Source organism: Prionailurus viverrinus, chromosome F2 (genome assembly GCF_022837055.1).
Source record: "Prionailurus viverrinus isolate Anna chromosome F2, UM_Priviv_1.0, whole genome shotgun sequence".
NCBI lineage: Eukaryota > Metazoa > Chordata > Mammalia > Carnivora > Felidae > Prionailurus > Prionailurus viverrinus.
Genome location: NC_062578.1, coordinates 46,644,247 through 46,670,837, shown reverse-complemented (window position 1 = coordinate 46,670,837; position 26,591 = coordinate 46,644,247).

The window sequence follows — 26,591 nt, the reverse complement described above, 5'->3', positions numbered from 1 at the left end:
TTATAAGAAATGTGGGAGTCCCAGTGGACCTTTACCCTTTTGATCTGCCAAAAGTTGACAAAGTCCTTTGGAAGCTTCTCTAGATTCCTTCTGGTCATCAAGGGGTCGGGGGTGGGGGGCAAGAAGAGAAGAGCATGTGTATTGCTGGAGCCCATAAAAGTAATATCTAGAAAACCCAGCAGACAGGACACCATGATGCCACCATCAGAGAGAGGCTCGCAAGGGCTTGGTGTCTGTAGGGCATTTAGACTGGGTCTTGCCAGAGAAACAGCACAGCTCATTGGTACGCCCAGAGATGTGCTTGTGACCTTAACTTCACAGGCCTCTGTATCCTAACCAAAGACATTAACTAGAGCATTACTTTAACACATCCAAACTGGTGTTTAAGATGAAAATAACGGATAATTGGGGCGCCTGGGTGGCTCAGTCAGTTAAGTGTACGACTCCTGATTTCAGCTCAGATCATGATCTCAGTTTGTGAGATCACATCAGTGCAGAGCCCGCTTAGGATTCTCTCTCTCTCCCTCTCCCCCTCTCTCCCTTTCTCCCTCTCTCTCTCTCTCTCTCTCTCTCTCTCTCTCTCTCTCTCAATGAATAAATAAACTTTAAAAAAAAGAAGAAGAATGGATAGACAGAAAGGACTAACTTACATTGTTGGAGAGATGTTCCTAGAAAATTCCTTTTTACATGTACCCTCTTTGAAGCAAATACAGTATGCACATATTTGGATGCATAGAACTTATTGGCTAATTCTTCATGTTACAAAGATTTCTCCTTTTCATGAAAATTATGTTCCCGCCTTCTCTTAACTAGCAAGCCCTTTTAAAAAATATGCACATCTTTCTAGGTACTCAACTACCAATGCTCTTTGCTTTGCCCCAGTGATTCCCAAATGAGAATTCTACACGGCTACATCAGAATTTAAAAATGGATTCCTGAGCCCTTCCTCAAACCTACTGAATCAGAATCTCTGGAAATGGGCCTGTAGAATCTGTATTTTTAACAAGTGCTCTAGGTGATTCTGATGTGCAGGTAGAGTTGGAAACAACCTCTCACACAATAAATTTCTAAAATGTTCCACAATCTGAGTTTGGGGCTAAAAACGAAAAGGCAAATAGTTGAGCCATAGAATCCCTCTTCATTTTATGTTAATCTTTAAAAAGTTACCTAAGCACGAAATATTTGAAACATATGGAAGAGTATAAAGCATAGTAAGAGACACTTGTGTATCTACCGAACTCCATTTTTCATTCATTTCACTGATTTGCTTCCCTAACAATGGTGTATTGGTAAGTCAACTCTCTGTTCTTGGTTTATTTCTGTCACAGCACTTCAATGGCTTGAGATTACTTTATAGATTTGTTTGCTTTATGTGATTTTATTTTTTAGATGGGTCCATACTTCCCACCAGATTAGGGATCCAAGAGAGCAGGAAACACATCCACCTTAGTCATTCACCAGTGTATTCTCAGCACATAGCACAGTTCCTGGCACATAGTAGGTGTTATCTAATTGATTATCTATTGAATGAATGAACAAGAATATGCCCATCCCAAATGACTTAGGCTAAAATGCCCACTCATAAAACAATGATAATAAAATACAGGAGAGGTAGAGGTTTTTTTCAACATCTACCTGGGAAAATTCAACAGACTCCAGAGTTCTAGAGTAGTTACAAACTATTGATAATTTATTGAGTGCCTCTATCATGAAGGGTGCTGAATTTTGTCAAATGTTTTTTCTGCATCGATTGAGATGATCATGTGGGGTTTTTTTTCTTCATTCTGTTGATGTAAAATATTACACTGATTGATTTCTATATGTTGAACCAGCTTTGCATTCCAACAAACTAGGGATCAAGAAAACTACCTCAACATAATAAAAGTGTTTCGTTCTAGCTAGTCACTGTGGTGTAGGCATGTGGTCTAATGTTGAAGAGCTTCCAGTCTGGAGGGAAAAACAGAAATTAAGATTTTCTTTTTGATTATGATATCTTCCAAATTTTCTCACATCGTCAAATAATTCAAAGCATTTAAAAACTTGCATGTGAATCTTGTGCCTGACCACTGGCCTCAGATTTGCTATCCCAGTCAGAAGCATAGAACTGGATGGAAGCTATGAAAGAAAGGAGATGGTCTGGTTCCCAGAAGCACTTGACCTTTCACTCTGGGGAGGAGGGGTCAAGCCCCTCTCACATAGCATCTTAAAGGTAGTAGGATCTTTGCCAGGGTTGTCTACATGATGCCTGGGGACCAGATGCTTCTGTGTGGCCAAGTTTGGTGCAGATGGCTCAGATGCTATGAGCACTGGTCTTCAAATGGGCGAAGGCATTTTGGCTAATGAGCATCTCGATGTTAGTGATGAACAGGATGGACTTAAGACCCTTTGTCAGCTTTCCTGGGTGCCAGGAGCCTCAGTGTTCTAATGACATCTTAACAGAGAGGTAAGGGTCCCTCCGTCTGCAATCCCCATCCCTCACCTCCACCACATGACTGAGGTTGGATTTCCCATGTAACTTGCTGTCATATTGTCTATAAACTGCCTTAAAACAATTTAGCAGAGACAGTGTGTGTTAGTTTTATTCTAAACTCTAGGAGCAGTTAGCTGGCATTTGAAAGTATCTGAACCAGAATATAAACTCTAAGATAGTTCGCTGGCATTTGAAAGACTCTAATTAGAAACCCACATTCCCATCGTCTTTGTCTCGGAACACTAGAGGCTTGTAAATTGGCAAAATGGATGTTGGAAGGAATGGTTCATTAGAGAAGTGAATGGTGAACAGGATGTGTCGACCAGCTAGAAATCTGTAGGGGCACACCTGCCCTTGCACAAACAAGGACTGAGGATCAAGTGAGCCCAAGTAGTCTCTACCTATATCCTTCAATATGACACTGACCCTATCATGCTTATTGGAGACCACGCAGAAGATTAGGTGACTCTGGCCATAAAGTACTATCACATCCACCCTGGTGAAACTTTCAACCAAGATTCTTTCATCAAACATCTTAAAAATCAGAAATCTGGGATTTCACCCTGCAAAATAATTTCATGACTGTTTTTGTATCTGCTTGGTCATAAATGTATGTGTGGCCGAATCCAGCCTGAAACTCATTTATGTTGTAAGAAGAGGGTGTGGTTACAGCCGTCACCGACGTGAACTGTTGAAGACTGTGATAGCTACCAGTAAGTACCCTTAATTGTGAATATCCAGATTGGCTTAGGTCAGTTCACCATACTGGCCACCCCGGCTGGATGGGTGATGAGTCCGATTTCATTTGATCTTGAAAATTAAAAGAGCATGGCGCTTCCTTCTATAGTGTCGGAGAACAATGCATAACCATCACATGCTTATTCCGTCAGTGCTGCCAATGCCAACATTTGGAGGTTCTCTTTTATAATCACTGTTAGTGAAAGTCAGTCTTCCTAATTGTTACACCTGGCATGTTAGAACCACGCTTTGTTGGAATCGTGTGTCGGTAGTCTCAGCAAAAGAAGCTGAGGCTTCCACTCCGAAGCGATGGGAGAGAAGTCTCACAGAGCTTCTACTACATTTCATGTGGTTTCCATATATTGCCTTGAGATGTGATCCATTCATTTCTAGTCAACCAATAGATATGAAGCACCTATTGTGGGTTAGCCCTCTATTAGGCCATGTAGATTACCATGTAGATTACCAGTGGGAATTAAATGCAAATCCTGAAACAACTGATTTTATAATTTGACAAGAAAGAAATCAATAGGTGCAAGCATCGATCAAGAATGCAAGCCAGAATATGACAACTTATTTTTTTTTCAACGTTTTTATTTATTTTTGGGACAGAGAGAGACAGAGCATGAACGGGGGAGGGGCAGAGAGAGAGGGAGACACAGAATCGGAAACAGGCTCCAGGCTCTGAGCCATCAGCCCAGAGCCTGACGCGGGGCTGGAACTCCCGGACCCCGAGATCGTGACCTGGCTGAAGTCGGACGCTTAACCGACTGCGCCACCCAGGCGCCCCTATGACAACTTAAAAATAGAGGGATAAATATCAGTCTGGGAGCTCAGACTGCAGGGATAATCAGGCTTCAGAGGATGAGGTGAGTCTTGAAGAATGAGAAGGTATTCGATAGAGAATGAGGAAGTTGTTCGATGTCTGAGGAAAGTCCCAGCGACGGGTAAGTCCTAAAATGTACAGGGAAGAGTAGGTAAAAGGCCACGGCAGGGAGCAAGATCAAAAAGGAATGTGGAACCAAATCTTAACCATATCTAGTTGTGCGGTTTGTACCTGGCACTGAGCAATCCTGCCACGTGGGCTGCAGGGATGAAATCCCGCCCTCCGCCAGTTCATCAGCTATGTTGCAACCACTCAAAGGAAGGGCTGTGTTTTCTCTCTTTTATTTTTATTATTATTATTATTATTTTTACAGAGTATGAAGTGTTTTACCATGCGGGGCCCCTGGGTGGCTCAGTCATTTAAGCATCTGACTCTGGATTTTGGCTCAGGTCATGATCTCACAGTTCGTGGCATCGAGCCCCACAACAGGCTCTGAACTGACATTTTGGAGCGTGCCTGGGATTCTCTCTCTCTCTCCCTCTCTGTCCCTCCCCCACTTGCACACTCTCTCTCTTTCTCAAAAAAAAACCAAAAAACATTTTTAAAAGTATTTTACCCATTTTACCATGCGAGTTGTTAGAACAAATTGGTTAATTAGGTATGCAAAAATCCTTTGATATCTCTGAGCTAACTAAAAGCACAGCAAACTGGAGTGCCTGGGTGGCTCAGTCGGTTAAGCGTCCACATCTTGATTTCTGCTCATGTCATGATCTCACGGTTTGTGAGTTCAAGCCCCAAGTCAGGCTCTGTGCTAACAGTGTGGAGCCTGCTTGGGATTCTCTCTTTCCCTCTCTCTCTCTGCCCCTGCCCTGCACATCTGCTCGCTCGCTCTCTTCTCTCTCAAAATAAATATATTTTTTTAAAAAAGCCCAACAAACAGCATTTCCGGAGGCCAATATAGTGATGCGGATCAAAAGTCTTCAAAATGGCAGTTAGGGATGTCTTTTCCAATTTGCACAAAGACCCCCTCTGTGTTAGTGGAGCCTGCATTCTTGCTAGTCTTGAATGCCCCCACTTGACAAGGAGTCTGGGCTTTGTTCTGTAGGCAATGAGAAGCCCTTGAGGATTTTTAAGAAAGGTTTGAAGGGTCCTTGAAAAGCAATGTGGATACAGAGAATAGTAGCAAGAAGGATATTAAGCATACTTTTTGTTGGGCTCACTCTCCTTCATGTATATTCTTGCACACTCACAAAGGACTCTGAAAAGTAAACTTTTCTAACATATGAGCAAATGAATCACACAAAAGATGAATTTTTAAAGAGCCCATGCCAGGTACCAGTCTAAAACCTGACTCTAGACACTCAGCCTAGAACCTTATCTCCCTGGTTTTTGTTTCGTTGAACCCCTATAAGGATCCACTGGAGTCTTTGGATGGAAGTGTAAAATAAAACAACAACAAAAAAACCCCACACACTTGTATAATCTAAGAGCAAAAAATTCATGTTTCGGGACACCTGGGTGGCTCGGTCGGTTGAGCATCCAACTCTTGATTTCAGCTCAGGTCATGATCTCACAGTTCAATGGCTCGAGCCCCATGCTGGGCTCCACACTGAGTGCAAGCCTGTTTGGGATTCTCTTTCTCCCTCTGTCTCTGCTCTGCTCACGCTCACTCATGCATGCTCTCTCTCAACACCAACAAACTTAAAAACAATTCATGTTTCTCCCTTTTTAAGACATTCTTCCTTGTGCCATTTGTAAATAAATTCTCTTTAGACCTTCTAGTAAGATAAAGCTAAAACTATAAGGCATTAGTAGGTAGTTTACCCCAATCGGTTCAAGATTATGAGCAAAAATGTCAATCAACTTTCCCCCTGCAAACTCTGATGTATTTCTACGTGTGTCTGTGTTCAATAACACGGCACTGATCCAGCACTTCCTGGATCGTTAGTCATTAGCAGATCCACCCTAAAGGCTGTACGCTCCCAGGAAGCAGCAGTGTCTTTCGCCTTCCTGGGTACAGGCCAAATATCCACTCCAGGGAACACAGAAAGGAATGCAAATCCCAACTTGGGACCTTTTCCTGGAGGAGGTTCCGCCCGCCTCCTGGTGTGCTGCTTCCCCACCTGGGTTTCTGGGATTGCAGCACAGATGAAGATCAGGCCTCCAAGTGCAAGGACAGTTGGCAGAGTGTGGGGGCGGGGTGGGGGAGGCCCCAAAAGGAAATACTGGAATCGTCCCGTAGGGTTTCTTTAACCCACCAACATCTCCTTGACAGAAAAGAAAACTGAGATCCAGAGAGGTTAGGAGACTCTTCGAGTTACTAGGTTCCTGGTTTCCAGTCCATTGCTTTCCCTGCCATGCTATTCAGCCTCACTAAATAGGTATTGTTCTATCTTGCTTGTGCAATAGGATAGTCATGTTTATTTTTTCGATTATCACCCTCTTATATGTAGGTGCTTTTTTGCTAGCATTTTTAAGAATTGAAATATGTGTTGCGTAATATACAATACGCCATTTTGAGATGTATACTTCGGTGGTGTTTACTATATCCACTATGTTGTGCAGCTATCACCACTTTCTTTTTTTTTTTTTAACATTTTTTTTTTCAACGTTTATTTATTTTTGGGACAGAGAGAGACAGAGCATGAATGGGGGAGGGGCAGAGAGAGAGGGAGACACAGAATCGGAAACAGGCTCCAGGCTCCGAGCCATCAGCCCAGAGCCCGACGCGGGGCTCAAACTCCCGGACCGCGAGATCGTGACCTGGCTGAAGTCGGACGCTTAACCGACTGCGCCACCCAGGCGTCCCACCACTTTCTAATTTCAGAACATTTTCATCACCCCCAAGAGAACCCTGTACCACTTAGCCATTGCTCCCCATTCTCCCCTTTCGCCAGGCCCTGGCAACCCCTAATCCACTTTTTGTCTCGATGGATTTGCCTATTCTGGAGGTTTCGTATCAGTGGAATCATACGATACACAGCCTTTTGGGTCTGGCTCCTTTCATTTAGCACAATGTTTCCAAGGCTCGTCTACACTGTAGCATGCATCAGTCCTCCATTCCTTTTTATGGCTGCATGTGTGGACTGTACAAAGCGGGTTCTAGACTAACAGATAAATAAGAGTTTTTTTCCTTTGAAGACTTTCTTGGAGTTAACACTGGCGTCTCTGACCTGGGGGGTGTGCAAACCTTTTCTAGAAGGCAAATTTCCTTCTAGAAGGCACAACTCACCATGTGGACCCAATATATACTCCCTCTGTCTACACACTTACTTTCCTCTATTCACCTTCAGAGGCTCCTTAACAGGGGACGTGCTCTCACACTCAGCCAGCATTTTAGCACCACCTTGTCCAATCTTTAGCGATAATGTAACTCAGGGGGGCATTCAGGCAAGTGACTGTCTCGTAATTAAGTCCTTTGCTTAAATATAAGATATCACAGAGGAGAGATTGTGCTAGACGTTTAGCTAATTGCAACCGAATATAGCCCGGGATTATTAAGCCCACTCTTCTTCGGGGGCAGTTCACTTGTTCACTTAGCTGCATACCCTGCTGCATACCCAGCTCAGATTCAAAGCTGAACCAGACCCGTTTAAGCTACAGCTAAATATAATTCACTGTGCTGTTTCAGAGCTTGGCAGGGGAGTTGTGAGGGGGGAGTGGTGAGGTGGAAAGGAAGGGCTGCCACTGCTCTTTTTTAGCAGGAAGTTCTTGTATTATAAAGTATCTCCCAAGCGTGAAGTTTCTATAACTAGGAGAGCAATGGTCTCTTTTGATCCATCAAAGATGTAGTTATTATCCATCACGGTCTAAAAGGGGGAGATGAGTTTATTTTTTAAAGCTCAAATCTCTTTTAACAGGTTATATTGGACCTTCCAAATGTTTGCACTTTGTGATTTTCTTTTTCTATGTTTGTTAGTTTCCAAAAATTCCTTTGCCAGCTGATTTCCAAAGTTCTTCCTTGGAAGAGATTAAATGCTCAGAAACGAGGAGGTTTTTCCTCATCCAAGTTCATGGATAATTTGACATGCTTTCTCAGAGAGTTTCGATAGAATTTAATTGTGTTTGAACGTTTGAGATAGGGAAGGGGATGAGCTAAAGTTGATCACTACTTGATAGTGGGACACAGTGGTGGGGAAAGTTCAGCATCATCTTTCTCTAAAACGTCAAGTTCTACAGGTGATTCTTACATAAACAAGGACTAGGAGAAGCCTGTCATGTAGCATTATTTGGCTTCAAGAATTCATTTTCAGATCAACAAGACATGAGCACTACAAGCCACCCACTCCGACGGCACATGTTTGGCCAACACTTCAGTGTACCTTTCCTGTTGTCTCTTACCTATCTCCAGTCATTAACCAGTCAATTTCTCAGCTTCCTTCATGTGCACACGAGTGGGGGAAGGGCAGAGAGAAAGGGAGAAAGAGAATCCCAAGCCGGCTCTGTGCTGCCAGTTCAGAGCCCTTCAAGGGGCTCATTTCAGGGTCTCCTCCCTCCTGGGAGCTCTACACGAGGACTTGATATGGGAGTGCTAGACGCAAGGGCTGGACATGGGGGCTCAAACTCATGACCTGAGCCGAAACCAAGAGTCAGACGCTCATTGGACAGAGCCACCTAGATGCCCCAGGAAGCTTTCACTTTTCTGATGAGAGGAGTAAATGTTGCCACTGTGACCCTCTTCTCCCTTCCTTCCTTTGAAAGTGGTGTGATACCTGGAGCCACAGCAGCCTTTTTTGGGCAGTCATCTTGCTTTGATGAGGAAAGGTCAAGAGAATTGCTCAGATGTTAGCGCTGACGTCACATCATTGAACTGATGAATCAATACTGCCTACTTCGAGCCTTCAAATTGTTTCAGAACTATAAGCCCCTATTTGTTGAAGTCACTTTTAGGATGACTTTCACTGCTTGAATGCACTGCTAATATAAACAATTTATGGAAAGACTTTTATTACATACCCATCTTCTGCTTTACTAATGTTTAAGGGTAAACGTTACATCTACCTTAATATTCACCATTTCCCTTTTTCTCTGCCTTGTGTATTTGAGTATTGTCTAAAGTATGTTTTTATTATTTTATTCCATTTTATTTATTTTCACAGAAACCTAACAGAGGTGTACGTTTTAAATTTGGGGTAGGAGGAAGGGAAGGTTTACAAAATCCATTTTGAAAGAGATATATTCATGAGTAGTTTCATCTTCACAATAGGATGTGTGTTGCACCATTGAGATACAAATCAAGTTTTCTGGGGCACTTGCAACCCATGCATGACAGGGCTAGTTGGTGTGGGAGAAGGAGAAAGAGAAACTGACTATGGCTGTAAGTACAAAGCTGTCTGACCAGAGGTTTGTTTGTGCATGAAGACTATTCTTTTAGAAACCCATAACCTTTTGCAACTTCAAATGCCAAAAGCAGAGTGTGAAATAACCAAGGTAGAAAACAAATGGGGGTTGATCTTCGTTACACTAATAGGCTTTAAAATTTTAAAGACATTTCTATTTTTTAGAAGAAAAAATCTCTACTTTTAATCATTTTCAAATTAATCCCTTGAACATGTGCCTGTGGTCTGTTTAGGAAAGTACAGGTAACTGACATATTGTTTTGTCTGTTAAGGATACTGTCCATTGAATCGTGTGGTTTTCTGTGTATTAGGACCCTTGGGAAAAATTTTCTGTCTGATCATAGAACCAAGAATATTTAGAGCTAAGCAATGGGTTTGCTTTTATCCCATAAAAATTATAGCTGGTTTAATTGTCAATAAGCTGCTGATTTTTGTTTTATCGGGTGCTTAAAAAAAAGTGGGGTATCCAAAACGGTACGCAAGTCTTACAACATTAGTTCCTATTAGAAGAGAATGAGTTCATTAGGTCAGATTTTCATATGATGGCCAAGAATGACTCCGGCCAATAATGTCCCCCATGCCCCCACTTTGTGTCTCTCAGCACTGACTCAGGACATGCAGTGTTAACTAACATTGTGTGAATTTTCAACATTCATTTTATTGATTGTTATCACCAACTTAAAGAATTCTTAAATAGAGATTAGTGGACATTTTTACTAAGATAATCATTCCCAAAACGTATCCCAATTGAAGTCTAGTTTCCACTCAGGTTGAGTTCAAAATGCATGTTCCTGATGAGCATAGAGTTCTCCTCTACCTGAGACTCCTTCCAGCTTCTAACTCTACCATCTTGCCCGTGTGGCTTCCAAGATGGCCCTGCTGCTCTGCCATGAAGCCTGCAGCAGCGGAAAGATCATGAGGAAGGAGGTTTATGGGCCAGGCCACCCATACTTCATTGGCCAACAGTCAGCCACATGGCCACACCTAAGTGCCAGGGCCGATCTGAAATGCAATCTAGCTCTGTGCCCGGGAAGGAGGACAGGTTTGATGAAGACCTGGCCAGTCTTCGCCACAATGAAAATGACAATAAAGTAAAAGGCACAGAGAGTTTTATAACCTGAAGAGGGATAGAAAACCCAATTGACTCTGACCGCTCGGTGAGAAAATGGGCTACGCCCCAGGGGGACCTGGAGAATCCTCTTAACATCTATCCAAATCATGCATTAGAAAGTGAGAGAGGCTCTGATAAAAGTAAGATAAGGGTGAACTTGGAGGGGCACTCTGGGGACACATGGCACATTCCTCTGGTGACACAGCAGCTCAGGGTGTCAACCCATTGCTCGGTAGAATTCGCCGGGAAAAATTCCCAGTTTCATGCATCTTGGTGATCATCTGTACTGCGGTTCCAAATAACCCAGCCTTCCTGGAGTGCTTTCCTGCTCCCTGCATCCGGTTAAAGTCACTTTGCTTCTGCCCAGAAGCTGTAGAAAAAGTATGCAGATGGCGAAGCCACTCACACTCATAGTGTTAAGTGCAAGGAGTGAGTTTTGTAGCCATTGCGATCATTGATTTGCGTTTGTCATTTAAGGAGTTTGTTTAAGAGACTCTTAACAAATTAGCCTTGTGGTTTCATTTTCAAATGATAAACTGGTACTCAATTTGTGCTTTTTTTTTCCATATGAAATTTATTGTCTAATTGGTTTCCATACAACACCCAGTGCTCATCCCAGCAGGTGCCCTCCTCAATGCCCATCGCCCACTTTCCCCTCCCGCCCACCCCCCATCAACCCTCAGTTTATTCTCAGTTTTTAAGAGTCTCTTATGGTTTGGCTCCCTCCCTGTGTGTGTGTGTGTGTGTGTGTGTGTGTGTGTGATTTTTTTCACTTGAAAGTTGTAAAATAATTGAATGTCTGTGAAAAGGGTTTGGGTGTTTAAGGGAACCCAAGTTACTGCATGTATAAATTAGTTTTATTAGATTCATAAAAGTTAATTGAAATGTAGGAAGATTTTACTCTGTACGTTTGTGTTGGCCTCAGGCATGTGAAATGTTTCAGGAGATCAAATATATTAAGTTTGTAAGGGTAGTTGAAAATATTTTAGGAACCTTAATTACATGGCCATTGTTTGAGGCAGCTTAATCTTTTTAAATTTATAAGTCCCTTGAATACTAATCAACAAAACAATTGTTTTTAGATAAAAATTTCTATCCTTACTAATAGAGTACATTTATAAGTGTAGACTAGATTTATAGGCTAAGTTTGAAGACTGAAAGTAAAGTGACATGTTCGACTTTAACTGAATATTAATTAGAGTAGATACAAGTAGTTCATTTTGCTCACACACCTTTCACAAATACTCAACTGAGAGCAGCAAGGAAGAGGAAAGAGAGAGTGGTGGGCATTTGATAAAATGCAGGACCAAAACCACTTAAACAAATTAATTTCTTTCCAAGTGTGGTAAGAGGCTAGAAATGGGTCCATGATATCTTCAGCAAAAAACCAAAACAAGCCAAAAAATTATCCCTGCACATCACAGTTTCACAGCTTGGAAATCAAAAAGGTACAATGGGTTGCTGTATTATATGTGCGTTAAATTTTCACAAAGTCAGCTAATAAGCTTGGTTGTGACAAAAGAAGTTAATTTTGTCTTGGTCCCGTAAGGTCTCCTAAACATCAGGGGAGTTTTCAAGAGCGATGTTGCCTTACAGATTCACTTTCGACTCTAGAGAAGTCAGGAATCATTCTGCCCAAATGACCACCTGACCCGAGCCTCCCTGCTGGTGCTGCCTTTTGCCCACACAAAGGAAGTGGTTCAGCGGAGCCTTCTTGGGGAGCACTAAAGAGGCTGAGGCTGGGGAGGAACCCGGGAAGGTCTAGAGGACAGAAGGCTGAGCTGTATTGAGGCTTAGGTGGGGAGCCAGTGGGACTGACAGGCAGAATGGGGGCAGTTCTAGGAATTCTGTCTAGAGCAGGGCAAGAGAGAGAGTGGGGGCAGCTCCTGGCCCCAGAAAAAGGGTCTGACCAGGGTTCCAGATGAGCACCAGGGCCCTGCAGTGACAGAGTAACTCTGAGAGAAAATAAGAGGGCAAGGGAGAGTCTCGTGGCAGTGGCTACAACAATAATGGAAATATCTGGCCATTTGATTCTGAGATATAGAGCAGAACAGAGACTAAATATAACCAATACCCCCACCAGCCAAGGGGCAGGGATAGCGATAGGAGAGGCCTTTGGGGAAGTGGAGGCTCTTAAAGAACAGATGGAAGAGATGCTTGGTGTCCTGATGCCTTAACATTTGCGCTAACAATTATCATCTTAAATGAACCAGGTGAGGAAGGGAGGGAGCTGCATACGCGAAGTTCTTGGGCTCGGAGGTGAGAACATAGTGCTGTGCAAAGCTGCAGGTAGACGGTGTGGAAAGGGAAGAGGCAAGAAATGCGGCTGCATTTGTAGCATCCTGGGTCTTTAACCTTATAGGACAGTAACACCCCCTGAACTGTGACAGCCAGAAGTGTCTCCAGACATTGCCAAACGCCCCCTGGGGAACAAAATCACCCGTATCTAAGAACCATTGTTCCAGGATTTAAGCTCCATGAAAACTGGAACTTTTTTCCTTCTGTATCTCCAGCACCCACCAATGGCACTGGTAAAAAATTTGTTGAGTGAATGAATGGCTTACAGATAGTATCGTAGCAGCGATGATATGACAATAAAATTCCAACACCTTCCTGGATTACAAACAGATGAAAACTGATCGATACCAGAGTCAAAAGAGATTTATCCCAGTAAAGAAAAAGAAATGGTTATACACAAAATGGGATAATATTCCGCCTTAAAAAAGAAAGCAAGCCTGTCATATGTGACAACATCGATGGACCTTGAGGACATTATGCTGCGTGAAATGAACCAGTCACAGGACAAATAGTGCGTGATTCCACTTATATGAAATGTCTAAAGTAGTCATGCAGAAGCAGAGAGTGGAATGGTGGCAAATGCTGGGGGAGGGGCAAAAGGAGAGTTGCTTTTCCACAGTTATAAAGTTGTAGTTACACCCCCCCAAATTTTTTTTAATGAAACTATAGTTATGCTAGATTAATAAATTTTATAGATCTCCTGTCCAACATAGTGTCTATAGTTAACAATATGGTGTTATACACTTAAAAGTTTGTTATGGGGCGCCTGGGTGGCTCAGTCGGTTGAGCGTCCGACTTCAGCTCAGGTCACGATCTCGGGTCCGCGAGATCGAGCCCCACGTCGGGCTCTGGGCTGATGGCTCAGAGCCTGGAGCCTGCTTCCGATTCCGTGTCTCCCTCTCTCTCTGCCCCTCCCCCGTTCATGCTGTGTCTCTCTCTGTCTCAAAAATAAATAAATGTTAAAAAAAAAAAATTTTTTTTTTTAAAGTTTGTTAGGAGGGTAGGGGCGCTTGGGTGTCTCTGACAGTTAAACATCCAACTTCGGCTCAGGTCACGATCTTATGGTTCAGGAGTTTGAGCCCCACGTCAGGGTTCGTGCTGACAGTGCAGAGCCTGCTTGGAATTCTCTCTCTGTCTCTCTCCCTCTCTCTCTGCCCCTCCCTCCCCCCCAAATAAATAAACTTAAAAAAAAGTTTGTTAGGAGAGTAGACCTCATATTAAGTGTTCTTACCATCATGAAACTCAAGAAAGAGAAAGAATGGTTAAAAATTTTTTTCTAGTTGGTACATTGGTTTATTTGCTCATGTTAATAATGAACATATGTTTACATTTTAAATATATTTTTAATATGTTTAAACAGAGCTATGTTACTGTCTGGAATTCTTAACACTCCCGTTGGAACCCCACTTCTGTTTAAATCAGAGTCCGTTATATTACCTAGGTGAGCAGACCGCTTGTCATCTAGTGATAGTAACAAGTGGCAGAAGTCATAGGGTGAAAGAGGAGAGCACTTTTAACATTTGCCCCAAAATACCAGGATGTAGTAGCAATATCTCCAAGGAAAATCTGGTTGAGTTTTTGAAGTAGGTAAGATTTGGACAAATCCTGGGAGACCAGCCCAAGGAGATGTGTTAAGGGTTGGAGAGGGCATCGGAGAGCCACGAGTTACATGTTCAGCACAGTCACATGTTCTCTCCAATGCCCTCAGAGGATTCTTCAGGCATTGGCGGGCAAGGCGGACACGAGAGGGGAGAGATGCCCCAGGATGGGCGAGGTTGCCAAGGTGAATGAAGAGAGTTGGCTGTTGGGGCTCAGAGTCAAAGGAATGCGTGTAGAAGTGGCCACAAAGCTGTACTTCTGTCGAGCAAGTGTGGAGTTTTCATATGGCTCCCATTGTTGGTTTATAATTTGCTGAATTTAACACGGTAATGATGATGGAAGATTTATTTTCCTTTAAAAAAGAACTCTGGGGGCACCTGGGTGGCTCAGTTGGTTAAGCAACCGACTCCAGATTTCGGCCCCACATTTGGCTCTGGGCTTGCAGTGCAGAGCCTGCTTAGGATTCTCTCTCCCTCTCTCTCTGTTCCTTGTCTGCTTGTGCTTTCTCAAAATAAATAAACTTAAAAAAATCCTTTTCATTAAGATCTGGAGAATATTTTTTAGCCGTTATAAAATTATAGCATATTGATATAACAGAAAGTAAGATTAACCTTACTTTTTTTAATGACATTATGGCAGGGAGAGCCAGTGAAGCCCCAATATCCTTTCTTGTCTCCCCCAGTAACAGAATCCCTAGTTTTTTCATCTGGAATTATGGATACCTAGGCAGCACGCCTCATTTCTTAGTTTCCCTTGCCAGATGTCTCCCTGTTGCTAAGTTCTGACTAATAAGTTGCAGAGGAGGGTAGTATCATGTGCAACCTTCCAGGAATTTTCCTTAAGAGACATCCCGGGTCTGCTCTTTGCCCTCTCTTTCCTTTGACCCTTCCCCCATCTTGCTGCCAGGACCCGGATGTGGCCAGCCTGGGCCAAGAGGAGACCGGCCACCCCTAGGGATAGTAGAGCAGGGAGCCAAAGGGGCCTGGGGCCTTGAGGACTTCACAGACGTGTCATACCAGCCCACCCTGCCTAACCAGACCTTCACACCAGACAGAAATAATCTCATATTTTGTGTGAGTCTTTCTTTGGAGAACTTGGTTACTTGCAATCAAACTACGAATCCTCAGCAATACAAAAAATAAAATTCTGTTCTACTAACTCTCATTCACCTATTAAAAATATTTTTAAATTTTTTTTAATGTTTATTTTTGAGAGAGAGAGAGAATGACAGTGCATGGGCGGGGGAGGGGCAAAGAGTAATGGAGACACAGAATTCAAAGCAGGCCTCAGGCTCTGAGCTGTCAGCACAGAGCCCAACGTGGGGCTCAAACTCACAAACCGAACCATGAGATTATAACTTGAGCCAAAGTCCAGGCACTTACCAACTGAGCCACCCGGACGCCCCTTAAAAACATTTTTAAATTTTTCTTATCATTCTTTTTTCCTTCCCTACATTTTGTCCGTCATGTAGCTGATAAATGTTCTCTTAAAGATCTCCAACCTTCTCTTTCTTCCACCACTCCCTCTTCTTGGCTTGAATGACCCCTGTTCTCCGGAAATGTTTATCCCTGTCTCTGCCTCTCTCAATGTTCTCTGTGTCTTTCAAGGCCCATCTCAAACATCATCTTTCCCAAGCAGATTTCCCTCCTTTCCTTCAACAGGATGGGACCCCTCTCTCCACGCTGCGTCCATGTAGCACTGTGTATCTCTCACCTGACAATTACATCCTGTGATGGCTTTTCATCATTTCTGTCCTTCTTTTATCCCCATCCTAGATAGCAAGTATTGTGAAAACAGAAACTATGTTTATTCATCTGGGTAATCTCTATACCCTCAGTGCAACTCTTGTTTAGGATGGATGCTCCATAGTTATTTGTGGAATTGAATGGCCAAGGCCTCTTGGCATGGAAAGAAACCAATACAATCCACTGCTGATCAGTTTGCTGTAGATTTTATTGTCTAGTCTCTCCTCTCTTCTAGTTCTTCTCGAAACAGAGCCCTTTGCAGTGGCAAGAATAATTAGATACAGTCTTGCATAATTCGTTGTCATCGTCTCATAAATTGTAGCCTCCTGATATCAAGGACCACGTTTTAAACGTACTTTCTATTTCCTTTCTTGTCATCTCCCACCCCACCTCTAATAGTTCTTAGCTCAGTGCCGCACTCACTCAGTTGTTTAAAATACTTGTTGAAGTAAGGAAGAAATGAAGTCAAGTTACTTCTTCCTTGACACCGATCACATTTTCTTTTCCCAAACTTTGTTTTCTCTTTTCCGTTTTCAGGGCCTGCCACTTGCTGTGACATTCCCAGCTTTCTTATCAGCTGCCCGAGTGTCATTCTCCAGGGATCATTCCTAGTTCTTCCCAGAACTCCCAGACGTCCACTAACCAAAGAGAGGAATGAATACAGCCTTTCTTTAGTCTCCATATAATGAAAAGATGGTGCGGTACCAAAGGGCTCAAAGTGCCAAAAAATTTTTAAAGGGCGTGATCATAGCATAGACAGGATTTTAGATATCTACATAGACATGTTTAAATCAAAAACTGCTATGAGGCCAACAAGTATGATGCTATGTGGTCAACATTCCAAGATAAATAATGTTTTTAGAGCCAATCAAGATCCGTTCTCATTTGGTTTTGTATGAGTACATCCTACCACTTTCCAAATTGGAATCAAAGTAGATTAAGATCTGTTCATTTTCTGATCTCAGGCTTGCAGGGTATCCCCAGAGAACCTGGGGTTGGGAATTATGCCCAGCACAGCACCATCAACAGAAAGGTCTATAGCAGATAGATTCCCCATGGGTGCGGCCAACAGAAGGTTTTCTTTTTTAAAGACCACACTGCTTTCTATCATAGCTTGCCCCATCTATTCTCCCTGGGATCTCTCTTGGGTGGTGTCTTATCTGATTACCACATACTTGGTGGTTGAGCATCTCCAGCAGCACATAATCTTATTACTTACACTACTTTGGTTTGGGCAGGGGTGGGGGGAGTTGGGTTTGTTTGTTTGTTTGTTTGTGAGAGAGACAGAGTACGTGAGGGGGAGGGGCAGAGAGAGAGAGAGAGAGAGAATGAGAATCCCAATCAGGCTTTGTGCTCTCAGCACAGAGCCCAACACAGGGCTCAATCCCACAACCGTGAGATCAAACCTGAGCCGAAATCAAGAGTCGGACACATAACCAACTGAGCCACCCAGGTGTCCCTCCTTACACTACTTTGCTAGAGCTTTTTTAAGTTTTATAGCTGACACTTGATTTACTTCTTAATTCCATCCCTCCAGATCAACCAAGAGTTCTTTGCCTCGTGGATTCTGTCTAAACAGAAGAGGAAAAATAGTTTAGAGGAGCTGACTGGAAGCTTGTGTTCACCAAAGGGGGAAGTGAGTTTTTGGAAATTTATGTGAGCAGGATACTAGGGAAGGATCACCACTTAAAATACCCATGGCCATATAGAGTGTAGTCTGGCCTGAATGTGTGGGCTTGACCATATGACCATAAGGTCCTCAGTGACAGAATCCTTATCTCTGACCTGGAGGAAGTGTGTGCAACTCTTCTCTGGGGAGGGAACTTCACCCAGAAGCCCATGTTACTATTTCTCTAGCTAGACCGTCTCCAGTGAGGTCCCCCCTCCACTGGTGGCTCTCACTAAAGGTATCAACTTTCTGGTTAATCTTCTGCCCTTTGCACCCACGAGATCCTACGTCTTCCCTGTTAACCTAATTTTGAACTTTATTATACTATAAAAATGTGTCTCCTTTCTGATTCTGAGTTACATTACAAAACTTTCTTCTATGAACTTAACCTTGAGTGGCACCATAACTGATCCCTTCTTCCCTGCCTTCCCCCATCAACTACGTAGGCATGTGGGTGGGGGTGGGAGCATTCAGGACAGCCCCCACAAATGAGAAGTGACAGGAAAGGGTGAAAGTCAGGGAGTCAGAAAGCCTTAAAAACCAAAAGTAGACTGTATGCTGGTCTGAGGAACACTAGGGGCTGAAACGGGGTGGGATGCGGAGCTTCTGTGCTGCCACAAATGAGTCTAGGCCAAGGGAGGGGCTCGAGGTAAAGAGTCACTAGGACCCTGGAAAGAAGCAGTAAGCAAGAGAAACGCTTGGAACAGATGTTATCAGTAAGAATGGAAGCAGTTGAAGACAGACCCTGCCTGAGACTGACAAGTGGGGATTTTCACTTGAAAAAAGGCACGGTTCCCCAATATTTCTGTGGCTTCGTCTCCTGCCTTTGACATTTCTGTACATTTGTAGAGGAGACGAATGAGAGTCCAGGCGCCCTAAACAAAGGCTTCAAGTGGGGCTTTTTCCGGGAAGTAACACTCTGTCTGATGTCATAAGTCCAAGATTCAAGTCCTGGCTCCTGAGATCCCTGACTGTGTGATCATAAATCTGTCTCTTACACTCTCTGGGCTCTTGGTTTCTTCATCTGTGAGAGGGATAATAGTTTTTACCTGCCTCCCTCTCAACAGAATGGCACTATACTCCAGGTACCAGGCTAGACGCCGGGGGCCAGTGAGTGAGACAGATACGGTTCCTGCTCTCTTGTATCTTACATTCTGTTGGGAAATTGATTGTAAACGAGTAACTACGGGTGTCACAATCATAGTGCACCTGGACTTATGGGTGCATTCACCAGGGCACCTAACCTAGACCAGGAGGTCAGGGAAGGCTTCCCTGATCAAGCAACGTTTGAGCTGAGATGCAGAGGATGAGTAGAATTTAGACCGGATGAAGTGGGGGAACGAGAGCTGGTCGTGGTGGAAAGATGAGGTGGGGGGAAAGTGGCATATTTAACCAAGGAAAGGGCAGAGCGATCAGGAGTACAAAACCACATGAGGGAGGTGAGTGGCTGGTGTTCAGCCTCACAGGCTGCAATGGATTAATTCTAAGGGGGATAAGATGAATAATAAAGTGTTTACATTTCTTGGGCCAGATGCCATGGCCGCCACTTTACATGTCTGATCTCATTGATTTCTCCCAATAGCCACAAGGTCACATAATTATTAAATAGGGGAGCCAGAACACAAACTCGGGCGGCCTGCCCCAGCCCCCTTGCGCTATAAATGTGCTTTATGTAAAAATTCTGTGCAGGCTCAAAGGCAGCTTGCCATTGTCGCATATGGACAGTTAAGACCCAGAAGGAATCATTTCTCCCCATATCTCTTTTGGATATTTCTATTTCTGTAGGAGGTGTTTCCCAAGGCCACAGAGAATGTGAAAAATGAAATCAGCTTCTTTTTAAAGAAACTCCTGAGGAACAAATGACTCTTGGTCAGGCTGTTCCTCCCTCTGGTCAACATCCTGGCAGGAAACTTCCCATGTTGCCTGCAACCAGCCCAAGAGACTTGAGAAGGAAGGGGTGCTTTTCCCTTGCCTATAATTTGGTTTCCTGTTTTGCTTTCCAAAATTTGCATAGATATTTTTTAAATGCGTTTAGGAAAAGTGCGGTGATTTAAATGTTATCCATGAGACAAGATTTATGTTGGTGAGTGATCAGCCACAGGAATTGCACAGGAATTGAGTTGCCTCGATATAAACTCTGCTGTCTCCTCTCTGGAGCCTGTTCTGTGCCCCTTCTCCCATTCGCCTAGAAATACCCACTCCTTCCTTTGTTCTCTCACTCTGGCCCCATATCTTTCTGTGGCACTTTGGCAAGCATATTTGCTTATACGCCTGTTGCTCTACGAGACTGTCAGCTCCTCGGAGGCAGAAACTGTCCAACTCATGTTTATCCCCATGCTTACAGGGTGCCAGGTACCTACTGGCCATTCAATAGATGTTTATAGACTGAATGAGCAAACAATGATATCAGCATCAATTGAGTGCCTACTTGTGATGGGCACTATGTCAGTGGCTTGTATGTATCACCTCATTGAATTCTTAGAAGCCTGGAAGGCAGTTACTCTCTTATTCCTCATTTTTCAGATCAGGACGCTGGGGCTCAGGGAGCTAAGTAAATCACACAGATAGTAAACAACCGAGCCAGGGGTCAATATCAAGTGTTCTCTCCCATTATACTCTTTGCCTCCTTTCTTTTCTTTTTTTTTTTTTTTTATTTTTTTTCAACGTTTTTATTTATTTTTGGGACAGAGACAGACAGAGCATGAACGGGGGAGGGGCAGAGAGAGAGGGAGACACAGAATAGGAAACAGGCTCCAGGCTCCGAGCCATCAGCCCAGAGCCTGACGCGGGGCTCGAACTCACGGACCGCGAGATCGTGACCTGGCTGAAGTCGGACGCTTAGCCGACTGCGCCACCCAGGCGCCCCTCTTTGCCTCCTTTCTTGAAGTGGCAGGTGGAAGAAGTCAGCAGCTCGGAGGGGCTGCTAATCCTTATAGGTACTGGCTGGTTTTTAAGAGCTGTTTCTTATTTAGCATGGTAAGGCTTGCTTTGGGGCAGCTCTAGCAGGATGAGGTTATGGGGACAATAACTGCCCTCATTTTCTGCACTCTTTCCTAGAAGAGCCAGAATAGAGTGGGGGGTGGGGGGCGGAGGAAGGAAGCCATGAGTCAGTCAGGCTACAGTTCAAATCCTGGTTCTGTCACATTCCAGCTCTATAACTCTGGCAAGGTGTTCATCAGCTCTGTATCTCTTACAGAGGGACTATCGCACGGACTGCATGGGAGAGTGAGGACTTTGTCAGGCATTCCAGTGAGAGTGGCTGGCCAATGGGGAGTACTTTATAAAGGGGAGGATGTTGGGGCGCCTGGGTGGCGCAGTCGGTTAAGCGTCCGACTTCAGCCAGGTCACGATCTCGCGGTCCGTGAGTTCGAGCCCCGCGTCGGGCTCTGGGCTGATGGCTCGGAGCCTGGAGCCTGTTTCCGATTCTGTGTCTCCCTCTCTCTCTGCCCCTCCCCCGTTCATGCTCTGTCTCTCTCTGTCCCAAAAATAAATAAACGTTGAAAAAAAAATTTTTTTAAAAAGGGGAGGATGTTTTTGGTGTGGAGATGCTGTAAGCTGCCAGTGTTCCCACATCAGCGGCTCCATCAGACCTCGTCCTCTAGCTTAGCAGGCACAAGACATCATTCAAAGCTCTGCCCCTCCTCCTGGAGCACCCTCCCCCTTATCCACCCAGATGACACAGTCCTCCCCAGAAAACCTGCCTTTCTTTCCTTGAACCCTGCCCCATGGTTCACTGCTATGTGTTATTTGATTGTTGGATGGTTGGCTGATAATAAGGGAGATCTTGGCATGGCCAAGGGGTCAACAGGCTGGAACCTGCAGGCTAAATTCATCTCTCCCCATTTTTATATGACGCCCCAAATAAGGATGGTCTTTACATTTTTAAATAGTTGACAAAAGAAAAAAAGAAAAAAGGATACTATTTCATGACAAATGAGAATCATATACAACTGAAACTTCGGTGTCCATAAATAGTTTTATTGGAAGACAGCCAGGCTCACTCATTTGCATATTATCTCCAGCTGCTTTGCTGTTACAAGACAGAGCTGAATAGTCACAACAAAGGCTGTATGGTCTGCATGGCCTAAAATATTTCCTATCTGGCCCTTTACGGGGACAAGTTTGCCAATCCCTGCTATAAGCGAATAATGACAGAAGATTCCTCACTCAGAAATACCCAACCGAACCTCTTTCCCTTCCCCTACCTGCAGCCCATCCCCAGATGCAGCCTCGGGTCAGAAATTCCATTGGATTAACAAACTGCAAATACTCCCTGAGAACTTTCCAAGTGCACCCCATGCTTCACACTGTTATTTTATTTGACTTCATCATATCTTAGCATAGAGGAGGGAGGAAGGAGAAGGTGGAAGTAGGTGAGGAGGAGAAAAAAAAAAGAGCAAGAGAAGAAAAGGAGGCAGGAAGAAGGATACGTGAAGTCGTAAATAGAGTTGTTCCAAACGCGCAAATCCATTAAAGGTCAGGAAAAGATTTAACGGAAATGTATAAGTCCCCTGCTTTCCCCACATTTGACACAATCCTACCATGTCTTTGTCAAGAAAGCGTAAGTTTTGACAAGATGGCAACAAGAGCTAATGACACCAGTTGGAGAAGATGATTATTAATCGGGCAACTGTTGTTGACATAGTTTAGTATTAACTCAACTTAGAAACGGACCGGTGGACAGAGATGAATCCAAAACTCTTGGCAAAATCGGGCTGTCCTAGCAAACAAACTGAGGAGTCAGAACTATTGAAGAGAGGTCCCTGGATCGCTGAAAAAAGAAAGAAACAGCAATTTTAGCACTAAAACCTTAATGTTGAAAGAATGTAATAATTAACAAGGAAAGTGCTGGGGGGAAAAAGACGTGGACATTAGTTTTCAAAATTAAAAAGCCATCACATTCACTGGGTTAACATAAGTCTTATTTTATTGATAGAAAGAAAAGTCCCAGTGATGGTAAATACCAGAGAAATCTCGTTTTATCCACGGTGCCTAGGGAACTCACGGCAAGATTTCTGAGCACAGGAATAGGGATTGTTAAAATACCAGAAAAAGCCTAGCAAAGCATTTCTCCATTTTAACACAAAGACCAGAGATGAAGACCACAAGGGAGCAAGTGTTTGCCAAAGTCAAGTCCCACGGGGCTTTGTCTTTTCTGAATGTGCACTTGATACAGAGGGAGAGATTTAATCTAAACAGGACTCGCAGAGGGATGTGAGAAGCTGAAAAATCTCATTTCCTCACCTCCAAGGCACTTACTAATAACAAAAGAAGATAAAAAAGAGAAAGCAGGAAAGCACAAAGCAAAGCGGCCCGAGCAAAAAGTCTAGTAACACACTTGCAATGCCGTCTGCACTCTGGCACATTTAAGCGTTTGCTTGTGCTCCTGGCTTGCCCAGCTCCAGGATTGCATGTTCCCAGTCTGGGGGAGTTTGTGCACAAGTTTATGCCAAGCTGTAGAAGTCACCCCACGGATTCACTGCCACAAAGGAGATAGCAAGAGGGATAAGGAGAAAATTAAACAATTCCAAACAGTACATCTCAAAACTGTCAAGGTCATGAACAGTAAGTCTGGTTTGAGAAAGTGACACAGCCAAGAGGAGCCTAAGGGGACGTAATGACATAATGTGGTCCCTGGATGGGATCCTGGAACAGAAGAAGGATTAGGTAAAAAAATATAGAAACTTGAATAGGATGTGGACTTTGGTTAATAATAACATGTCAATATTGGTTTCTTAACTGAAAAATGCACCGAAATTTTGCATCTCCCCAAACTCCCAATGGTCTCACTACAAGAAGGACTTAGGGAGTAAACCGTCCTCTTGATCTTGCAATGGCCAAAGTCAGTGTTTTCCGCCACAGTACCTGGGTGTTACTTAAAAAGAGAGGGAGCAACAGAAAAAAGAGAGGGTGGCCTTGGTTAAACACATTTCAGAAAAACTAGATTATACACATTTCTTCCCAATGGGACCCCTCATGCATATTACAGCTATCCAAAAAGGAGCTGTAGAATGCAGAATCTCCCAAATTTAATTGATTATGAACCTCTTTTATTACAGGACACCTCTTGGGACTAGCTTCCTTCTGAAGGTACTTTGGAAACCGCTAAAGGGGGCTAAAATAGCTAAACAGTGGTAAAGGAAGGGCCTGATAAAGTAAGGTTAGAAGAAACACAATGGAAACTATCCAATTAGCCATTGCTGGTTTTTAACTGGTTGCTTCAGGGATCTCAAAAGCAAGAAATTCTGCCAAACTAATTGCTGAAAAATTCTCATCTTATGCCCGAGGCCTCAAACAAGAGTTTAATGGACTGTGTATCTTGTTAAAAGTAACTGGATGAGGAAACTATTAACATTAGGCCCAGTTGATTGCCTTTGTTGCTAAACAAAAAGCATTTGTATCTCAGCCCTTTGAAGGGTTACACAAATTTGTGTGAACAATGAATATTTGGTCGAGATTCATTAATGCAGAGATGAATAAATCCTCCTTATTCTGGGGAACAAAGACAATTCACTTGGCAAATAACTGCAGACACGCAAATGTATCTTGGACAGCTGAAATATTTAGAAGTCATATATGAAAAATGGTACATTTTATTCCTTTAGACGTGCAAGTTTGTCAGGTCTAAATTGCATTCTAATTTAATCAGTTTGGGCTCTTGTATCTCGTCAACTGAGATTAAAATAATAGCAGGCTCAAACTATGCAGGGTTTTCTTGCAAATTTGTTTCAAAATGTAACAGAGGACAAGGGATAAGACTTGAATCTCGACAACACAGCTTTGTTATAGCATACATTAGTAGCATTTTTATCAACCTCTGACTGTTTTTAGCACAATCCTTGAAGAATTGGAAAAATCTTGCTCGAGATGCATTTAAAGCAGCAGAAAAATAACTGTTGAGGAAAGAGAAGACCTAAGACAGCAGAATCGAGTAAGGAATCAGAACTGGGTAGAAAGAGCACAGGCTTTTGGGATGGCAACAGGTGTGGGGTTGACTTCCGGCTCCATCCCTTCAAAGGGGAGGAATGGGCAAATCACTTTGGGAATCTCAGCTTCCTCATCAGAAGAAGGTGAACAAGAATATGACCTTTTTGAGGTTGTTGTCACAGAAATCGTGTTCACAAAGTGTCTTTTATAGTACCGGACACTTACTATACCCTCAGCAAATGGTTTTTCTGATAAGAAAGTACCACCATTCATCGCAAACGGCAAAGAGTTTAGCAAGGATGCGAGCAAGCACTGAAATATCGATGCAATACAACTGGAAGCCAGGTTTATAGGAAACAGAGGAAGGAAAGAATGTCAGGCCAGCTAAAAGCAAATGCTGTGTGGAAAGAACAACTTTATTTGCATCAGCAGAGTTTTTTGGAAGGCAGGCAAGACTAATAAACCTTTAGCCTGTTGGCATAACTGAACTCAGTTACAGTCCTTCTGCTTAAGTCAAGTCCATAAAACCGGCTACCCTGTATTTCTCAGATGAAAGTCTTCTAAAACTAGGACCTTCCTAAACTCAAACAAGAAAAGCTATTTGATGCTCAAAAACGATTCAGTGCAAGTGAACCCGAGAAATATTTTTCAAATTACATGCTGGATGTTATTCAGAGGAAAAGAAATCGTGGCATTATATATTTTAGGAGCTGTTGGGTTGAACAAAGTTAAACCAATTTCTAGGCTTCTTTAAAAAGTAATGCAAACACATGGATACATATTCAGGCGGTAGAAAAGAGCACAGAATGAATTTCTTCTCGCTTCACCTTCTGTCCCCCAGTTCTTCACAGAATCAAGAATTGTTACCAGTTTCTGGTGTATCTTTCTGGAGCTATCATTACACAAATGATAGCACAGCATACATATTTCTGTACCTTCCTTTGTTCACTGACTATATCTTGGGGGAAATAGTAGTTCATTTAGATCAGTAGCAGTCAACAGGGGTGGCGTCTAGAGACTTTTTGCTGTGGGTGCTGCTGGCAGCTAGAGTTCAGGGGTGCTGCTAGACGTCCTACTATGCACAGGACCGCCTCCTACAACAATGGATTATCTAGCCCGAAACAACAGCAGTGCCACCATTGAGAAACCCTGGTTTAGATCTGTCTCTTTTTTTTTTTTAATGGCCACATATTCTTCCACTTTACAGATGAATCATATGTAATTCAGACAACTAGTGCAATGCTGGTGGTCATTTGGGTTATTTCAAGTCTTTGGCTAGGAAAAAAAAAAGCTGAAGTGAATGCGCAAATGTAAAAACGTATCTCTAAAATAGCATTCTAGAAGTAGAATGGAGGGGTCAACGTGTGTGTGTATTTTTTTAAAGATTTTATTGTATTAAAGTAATCCCTACACCCAGTGTGGGGCTCGAACTCACAACCCCGAGATCAAGAATCCCATGCTCCACTGACTGAGCCAGTCAGGTGCCCCTGTGTGTGCATTTTTGTCAATTATTGTCAGTTGTCCTCCAAAGATGATAGAGCCGTTTATACCGCCAGCAACCATGCATGCCACTGCCGATTTCCTCACATCCTCATTCCAAAGCAGTGTAGTAACATAATTTTTTATATTTGCCAATCTAATTGGTTAAAATGGGGTGTTTAAATTTGCGTTTACTTAGTATAAGTGAAGGTGAGCTTTTTTTTTAATGTTTTATTTATTTATTTTTTCAACGTTTATTTTTGGGACAGAGAGAGACAGAGCATGAACGCGGGAGGGGCAGAGAGAGAGGGAGACACAGAATCGGAAACAGGCTCCAGGCTCTGAGCCATCAGCCCAGAGCCTGACGCGGGGCTCGAACTCACGGACGGC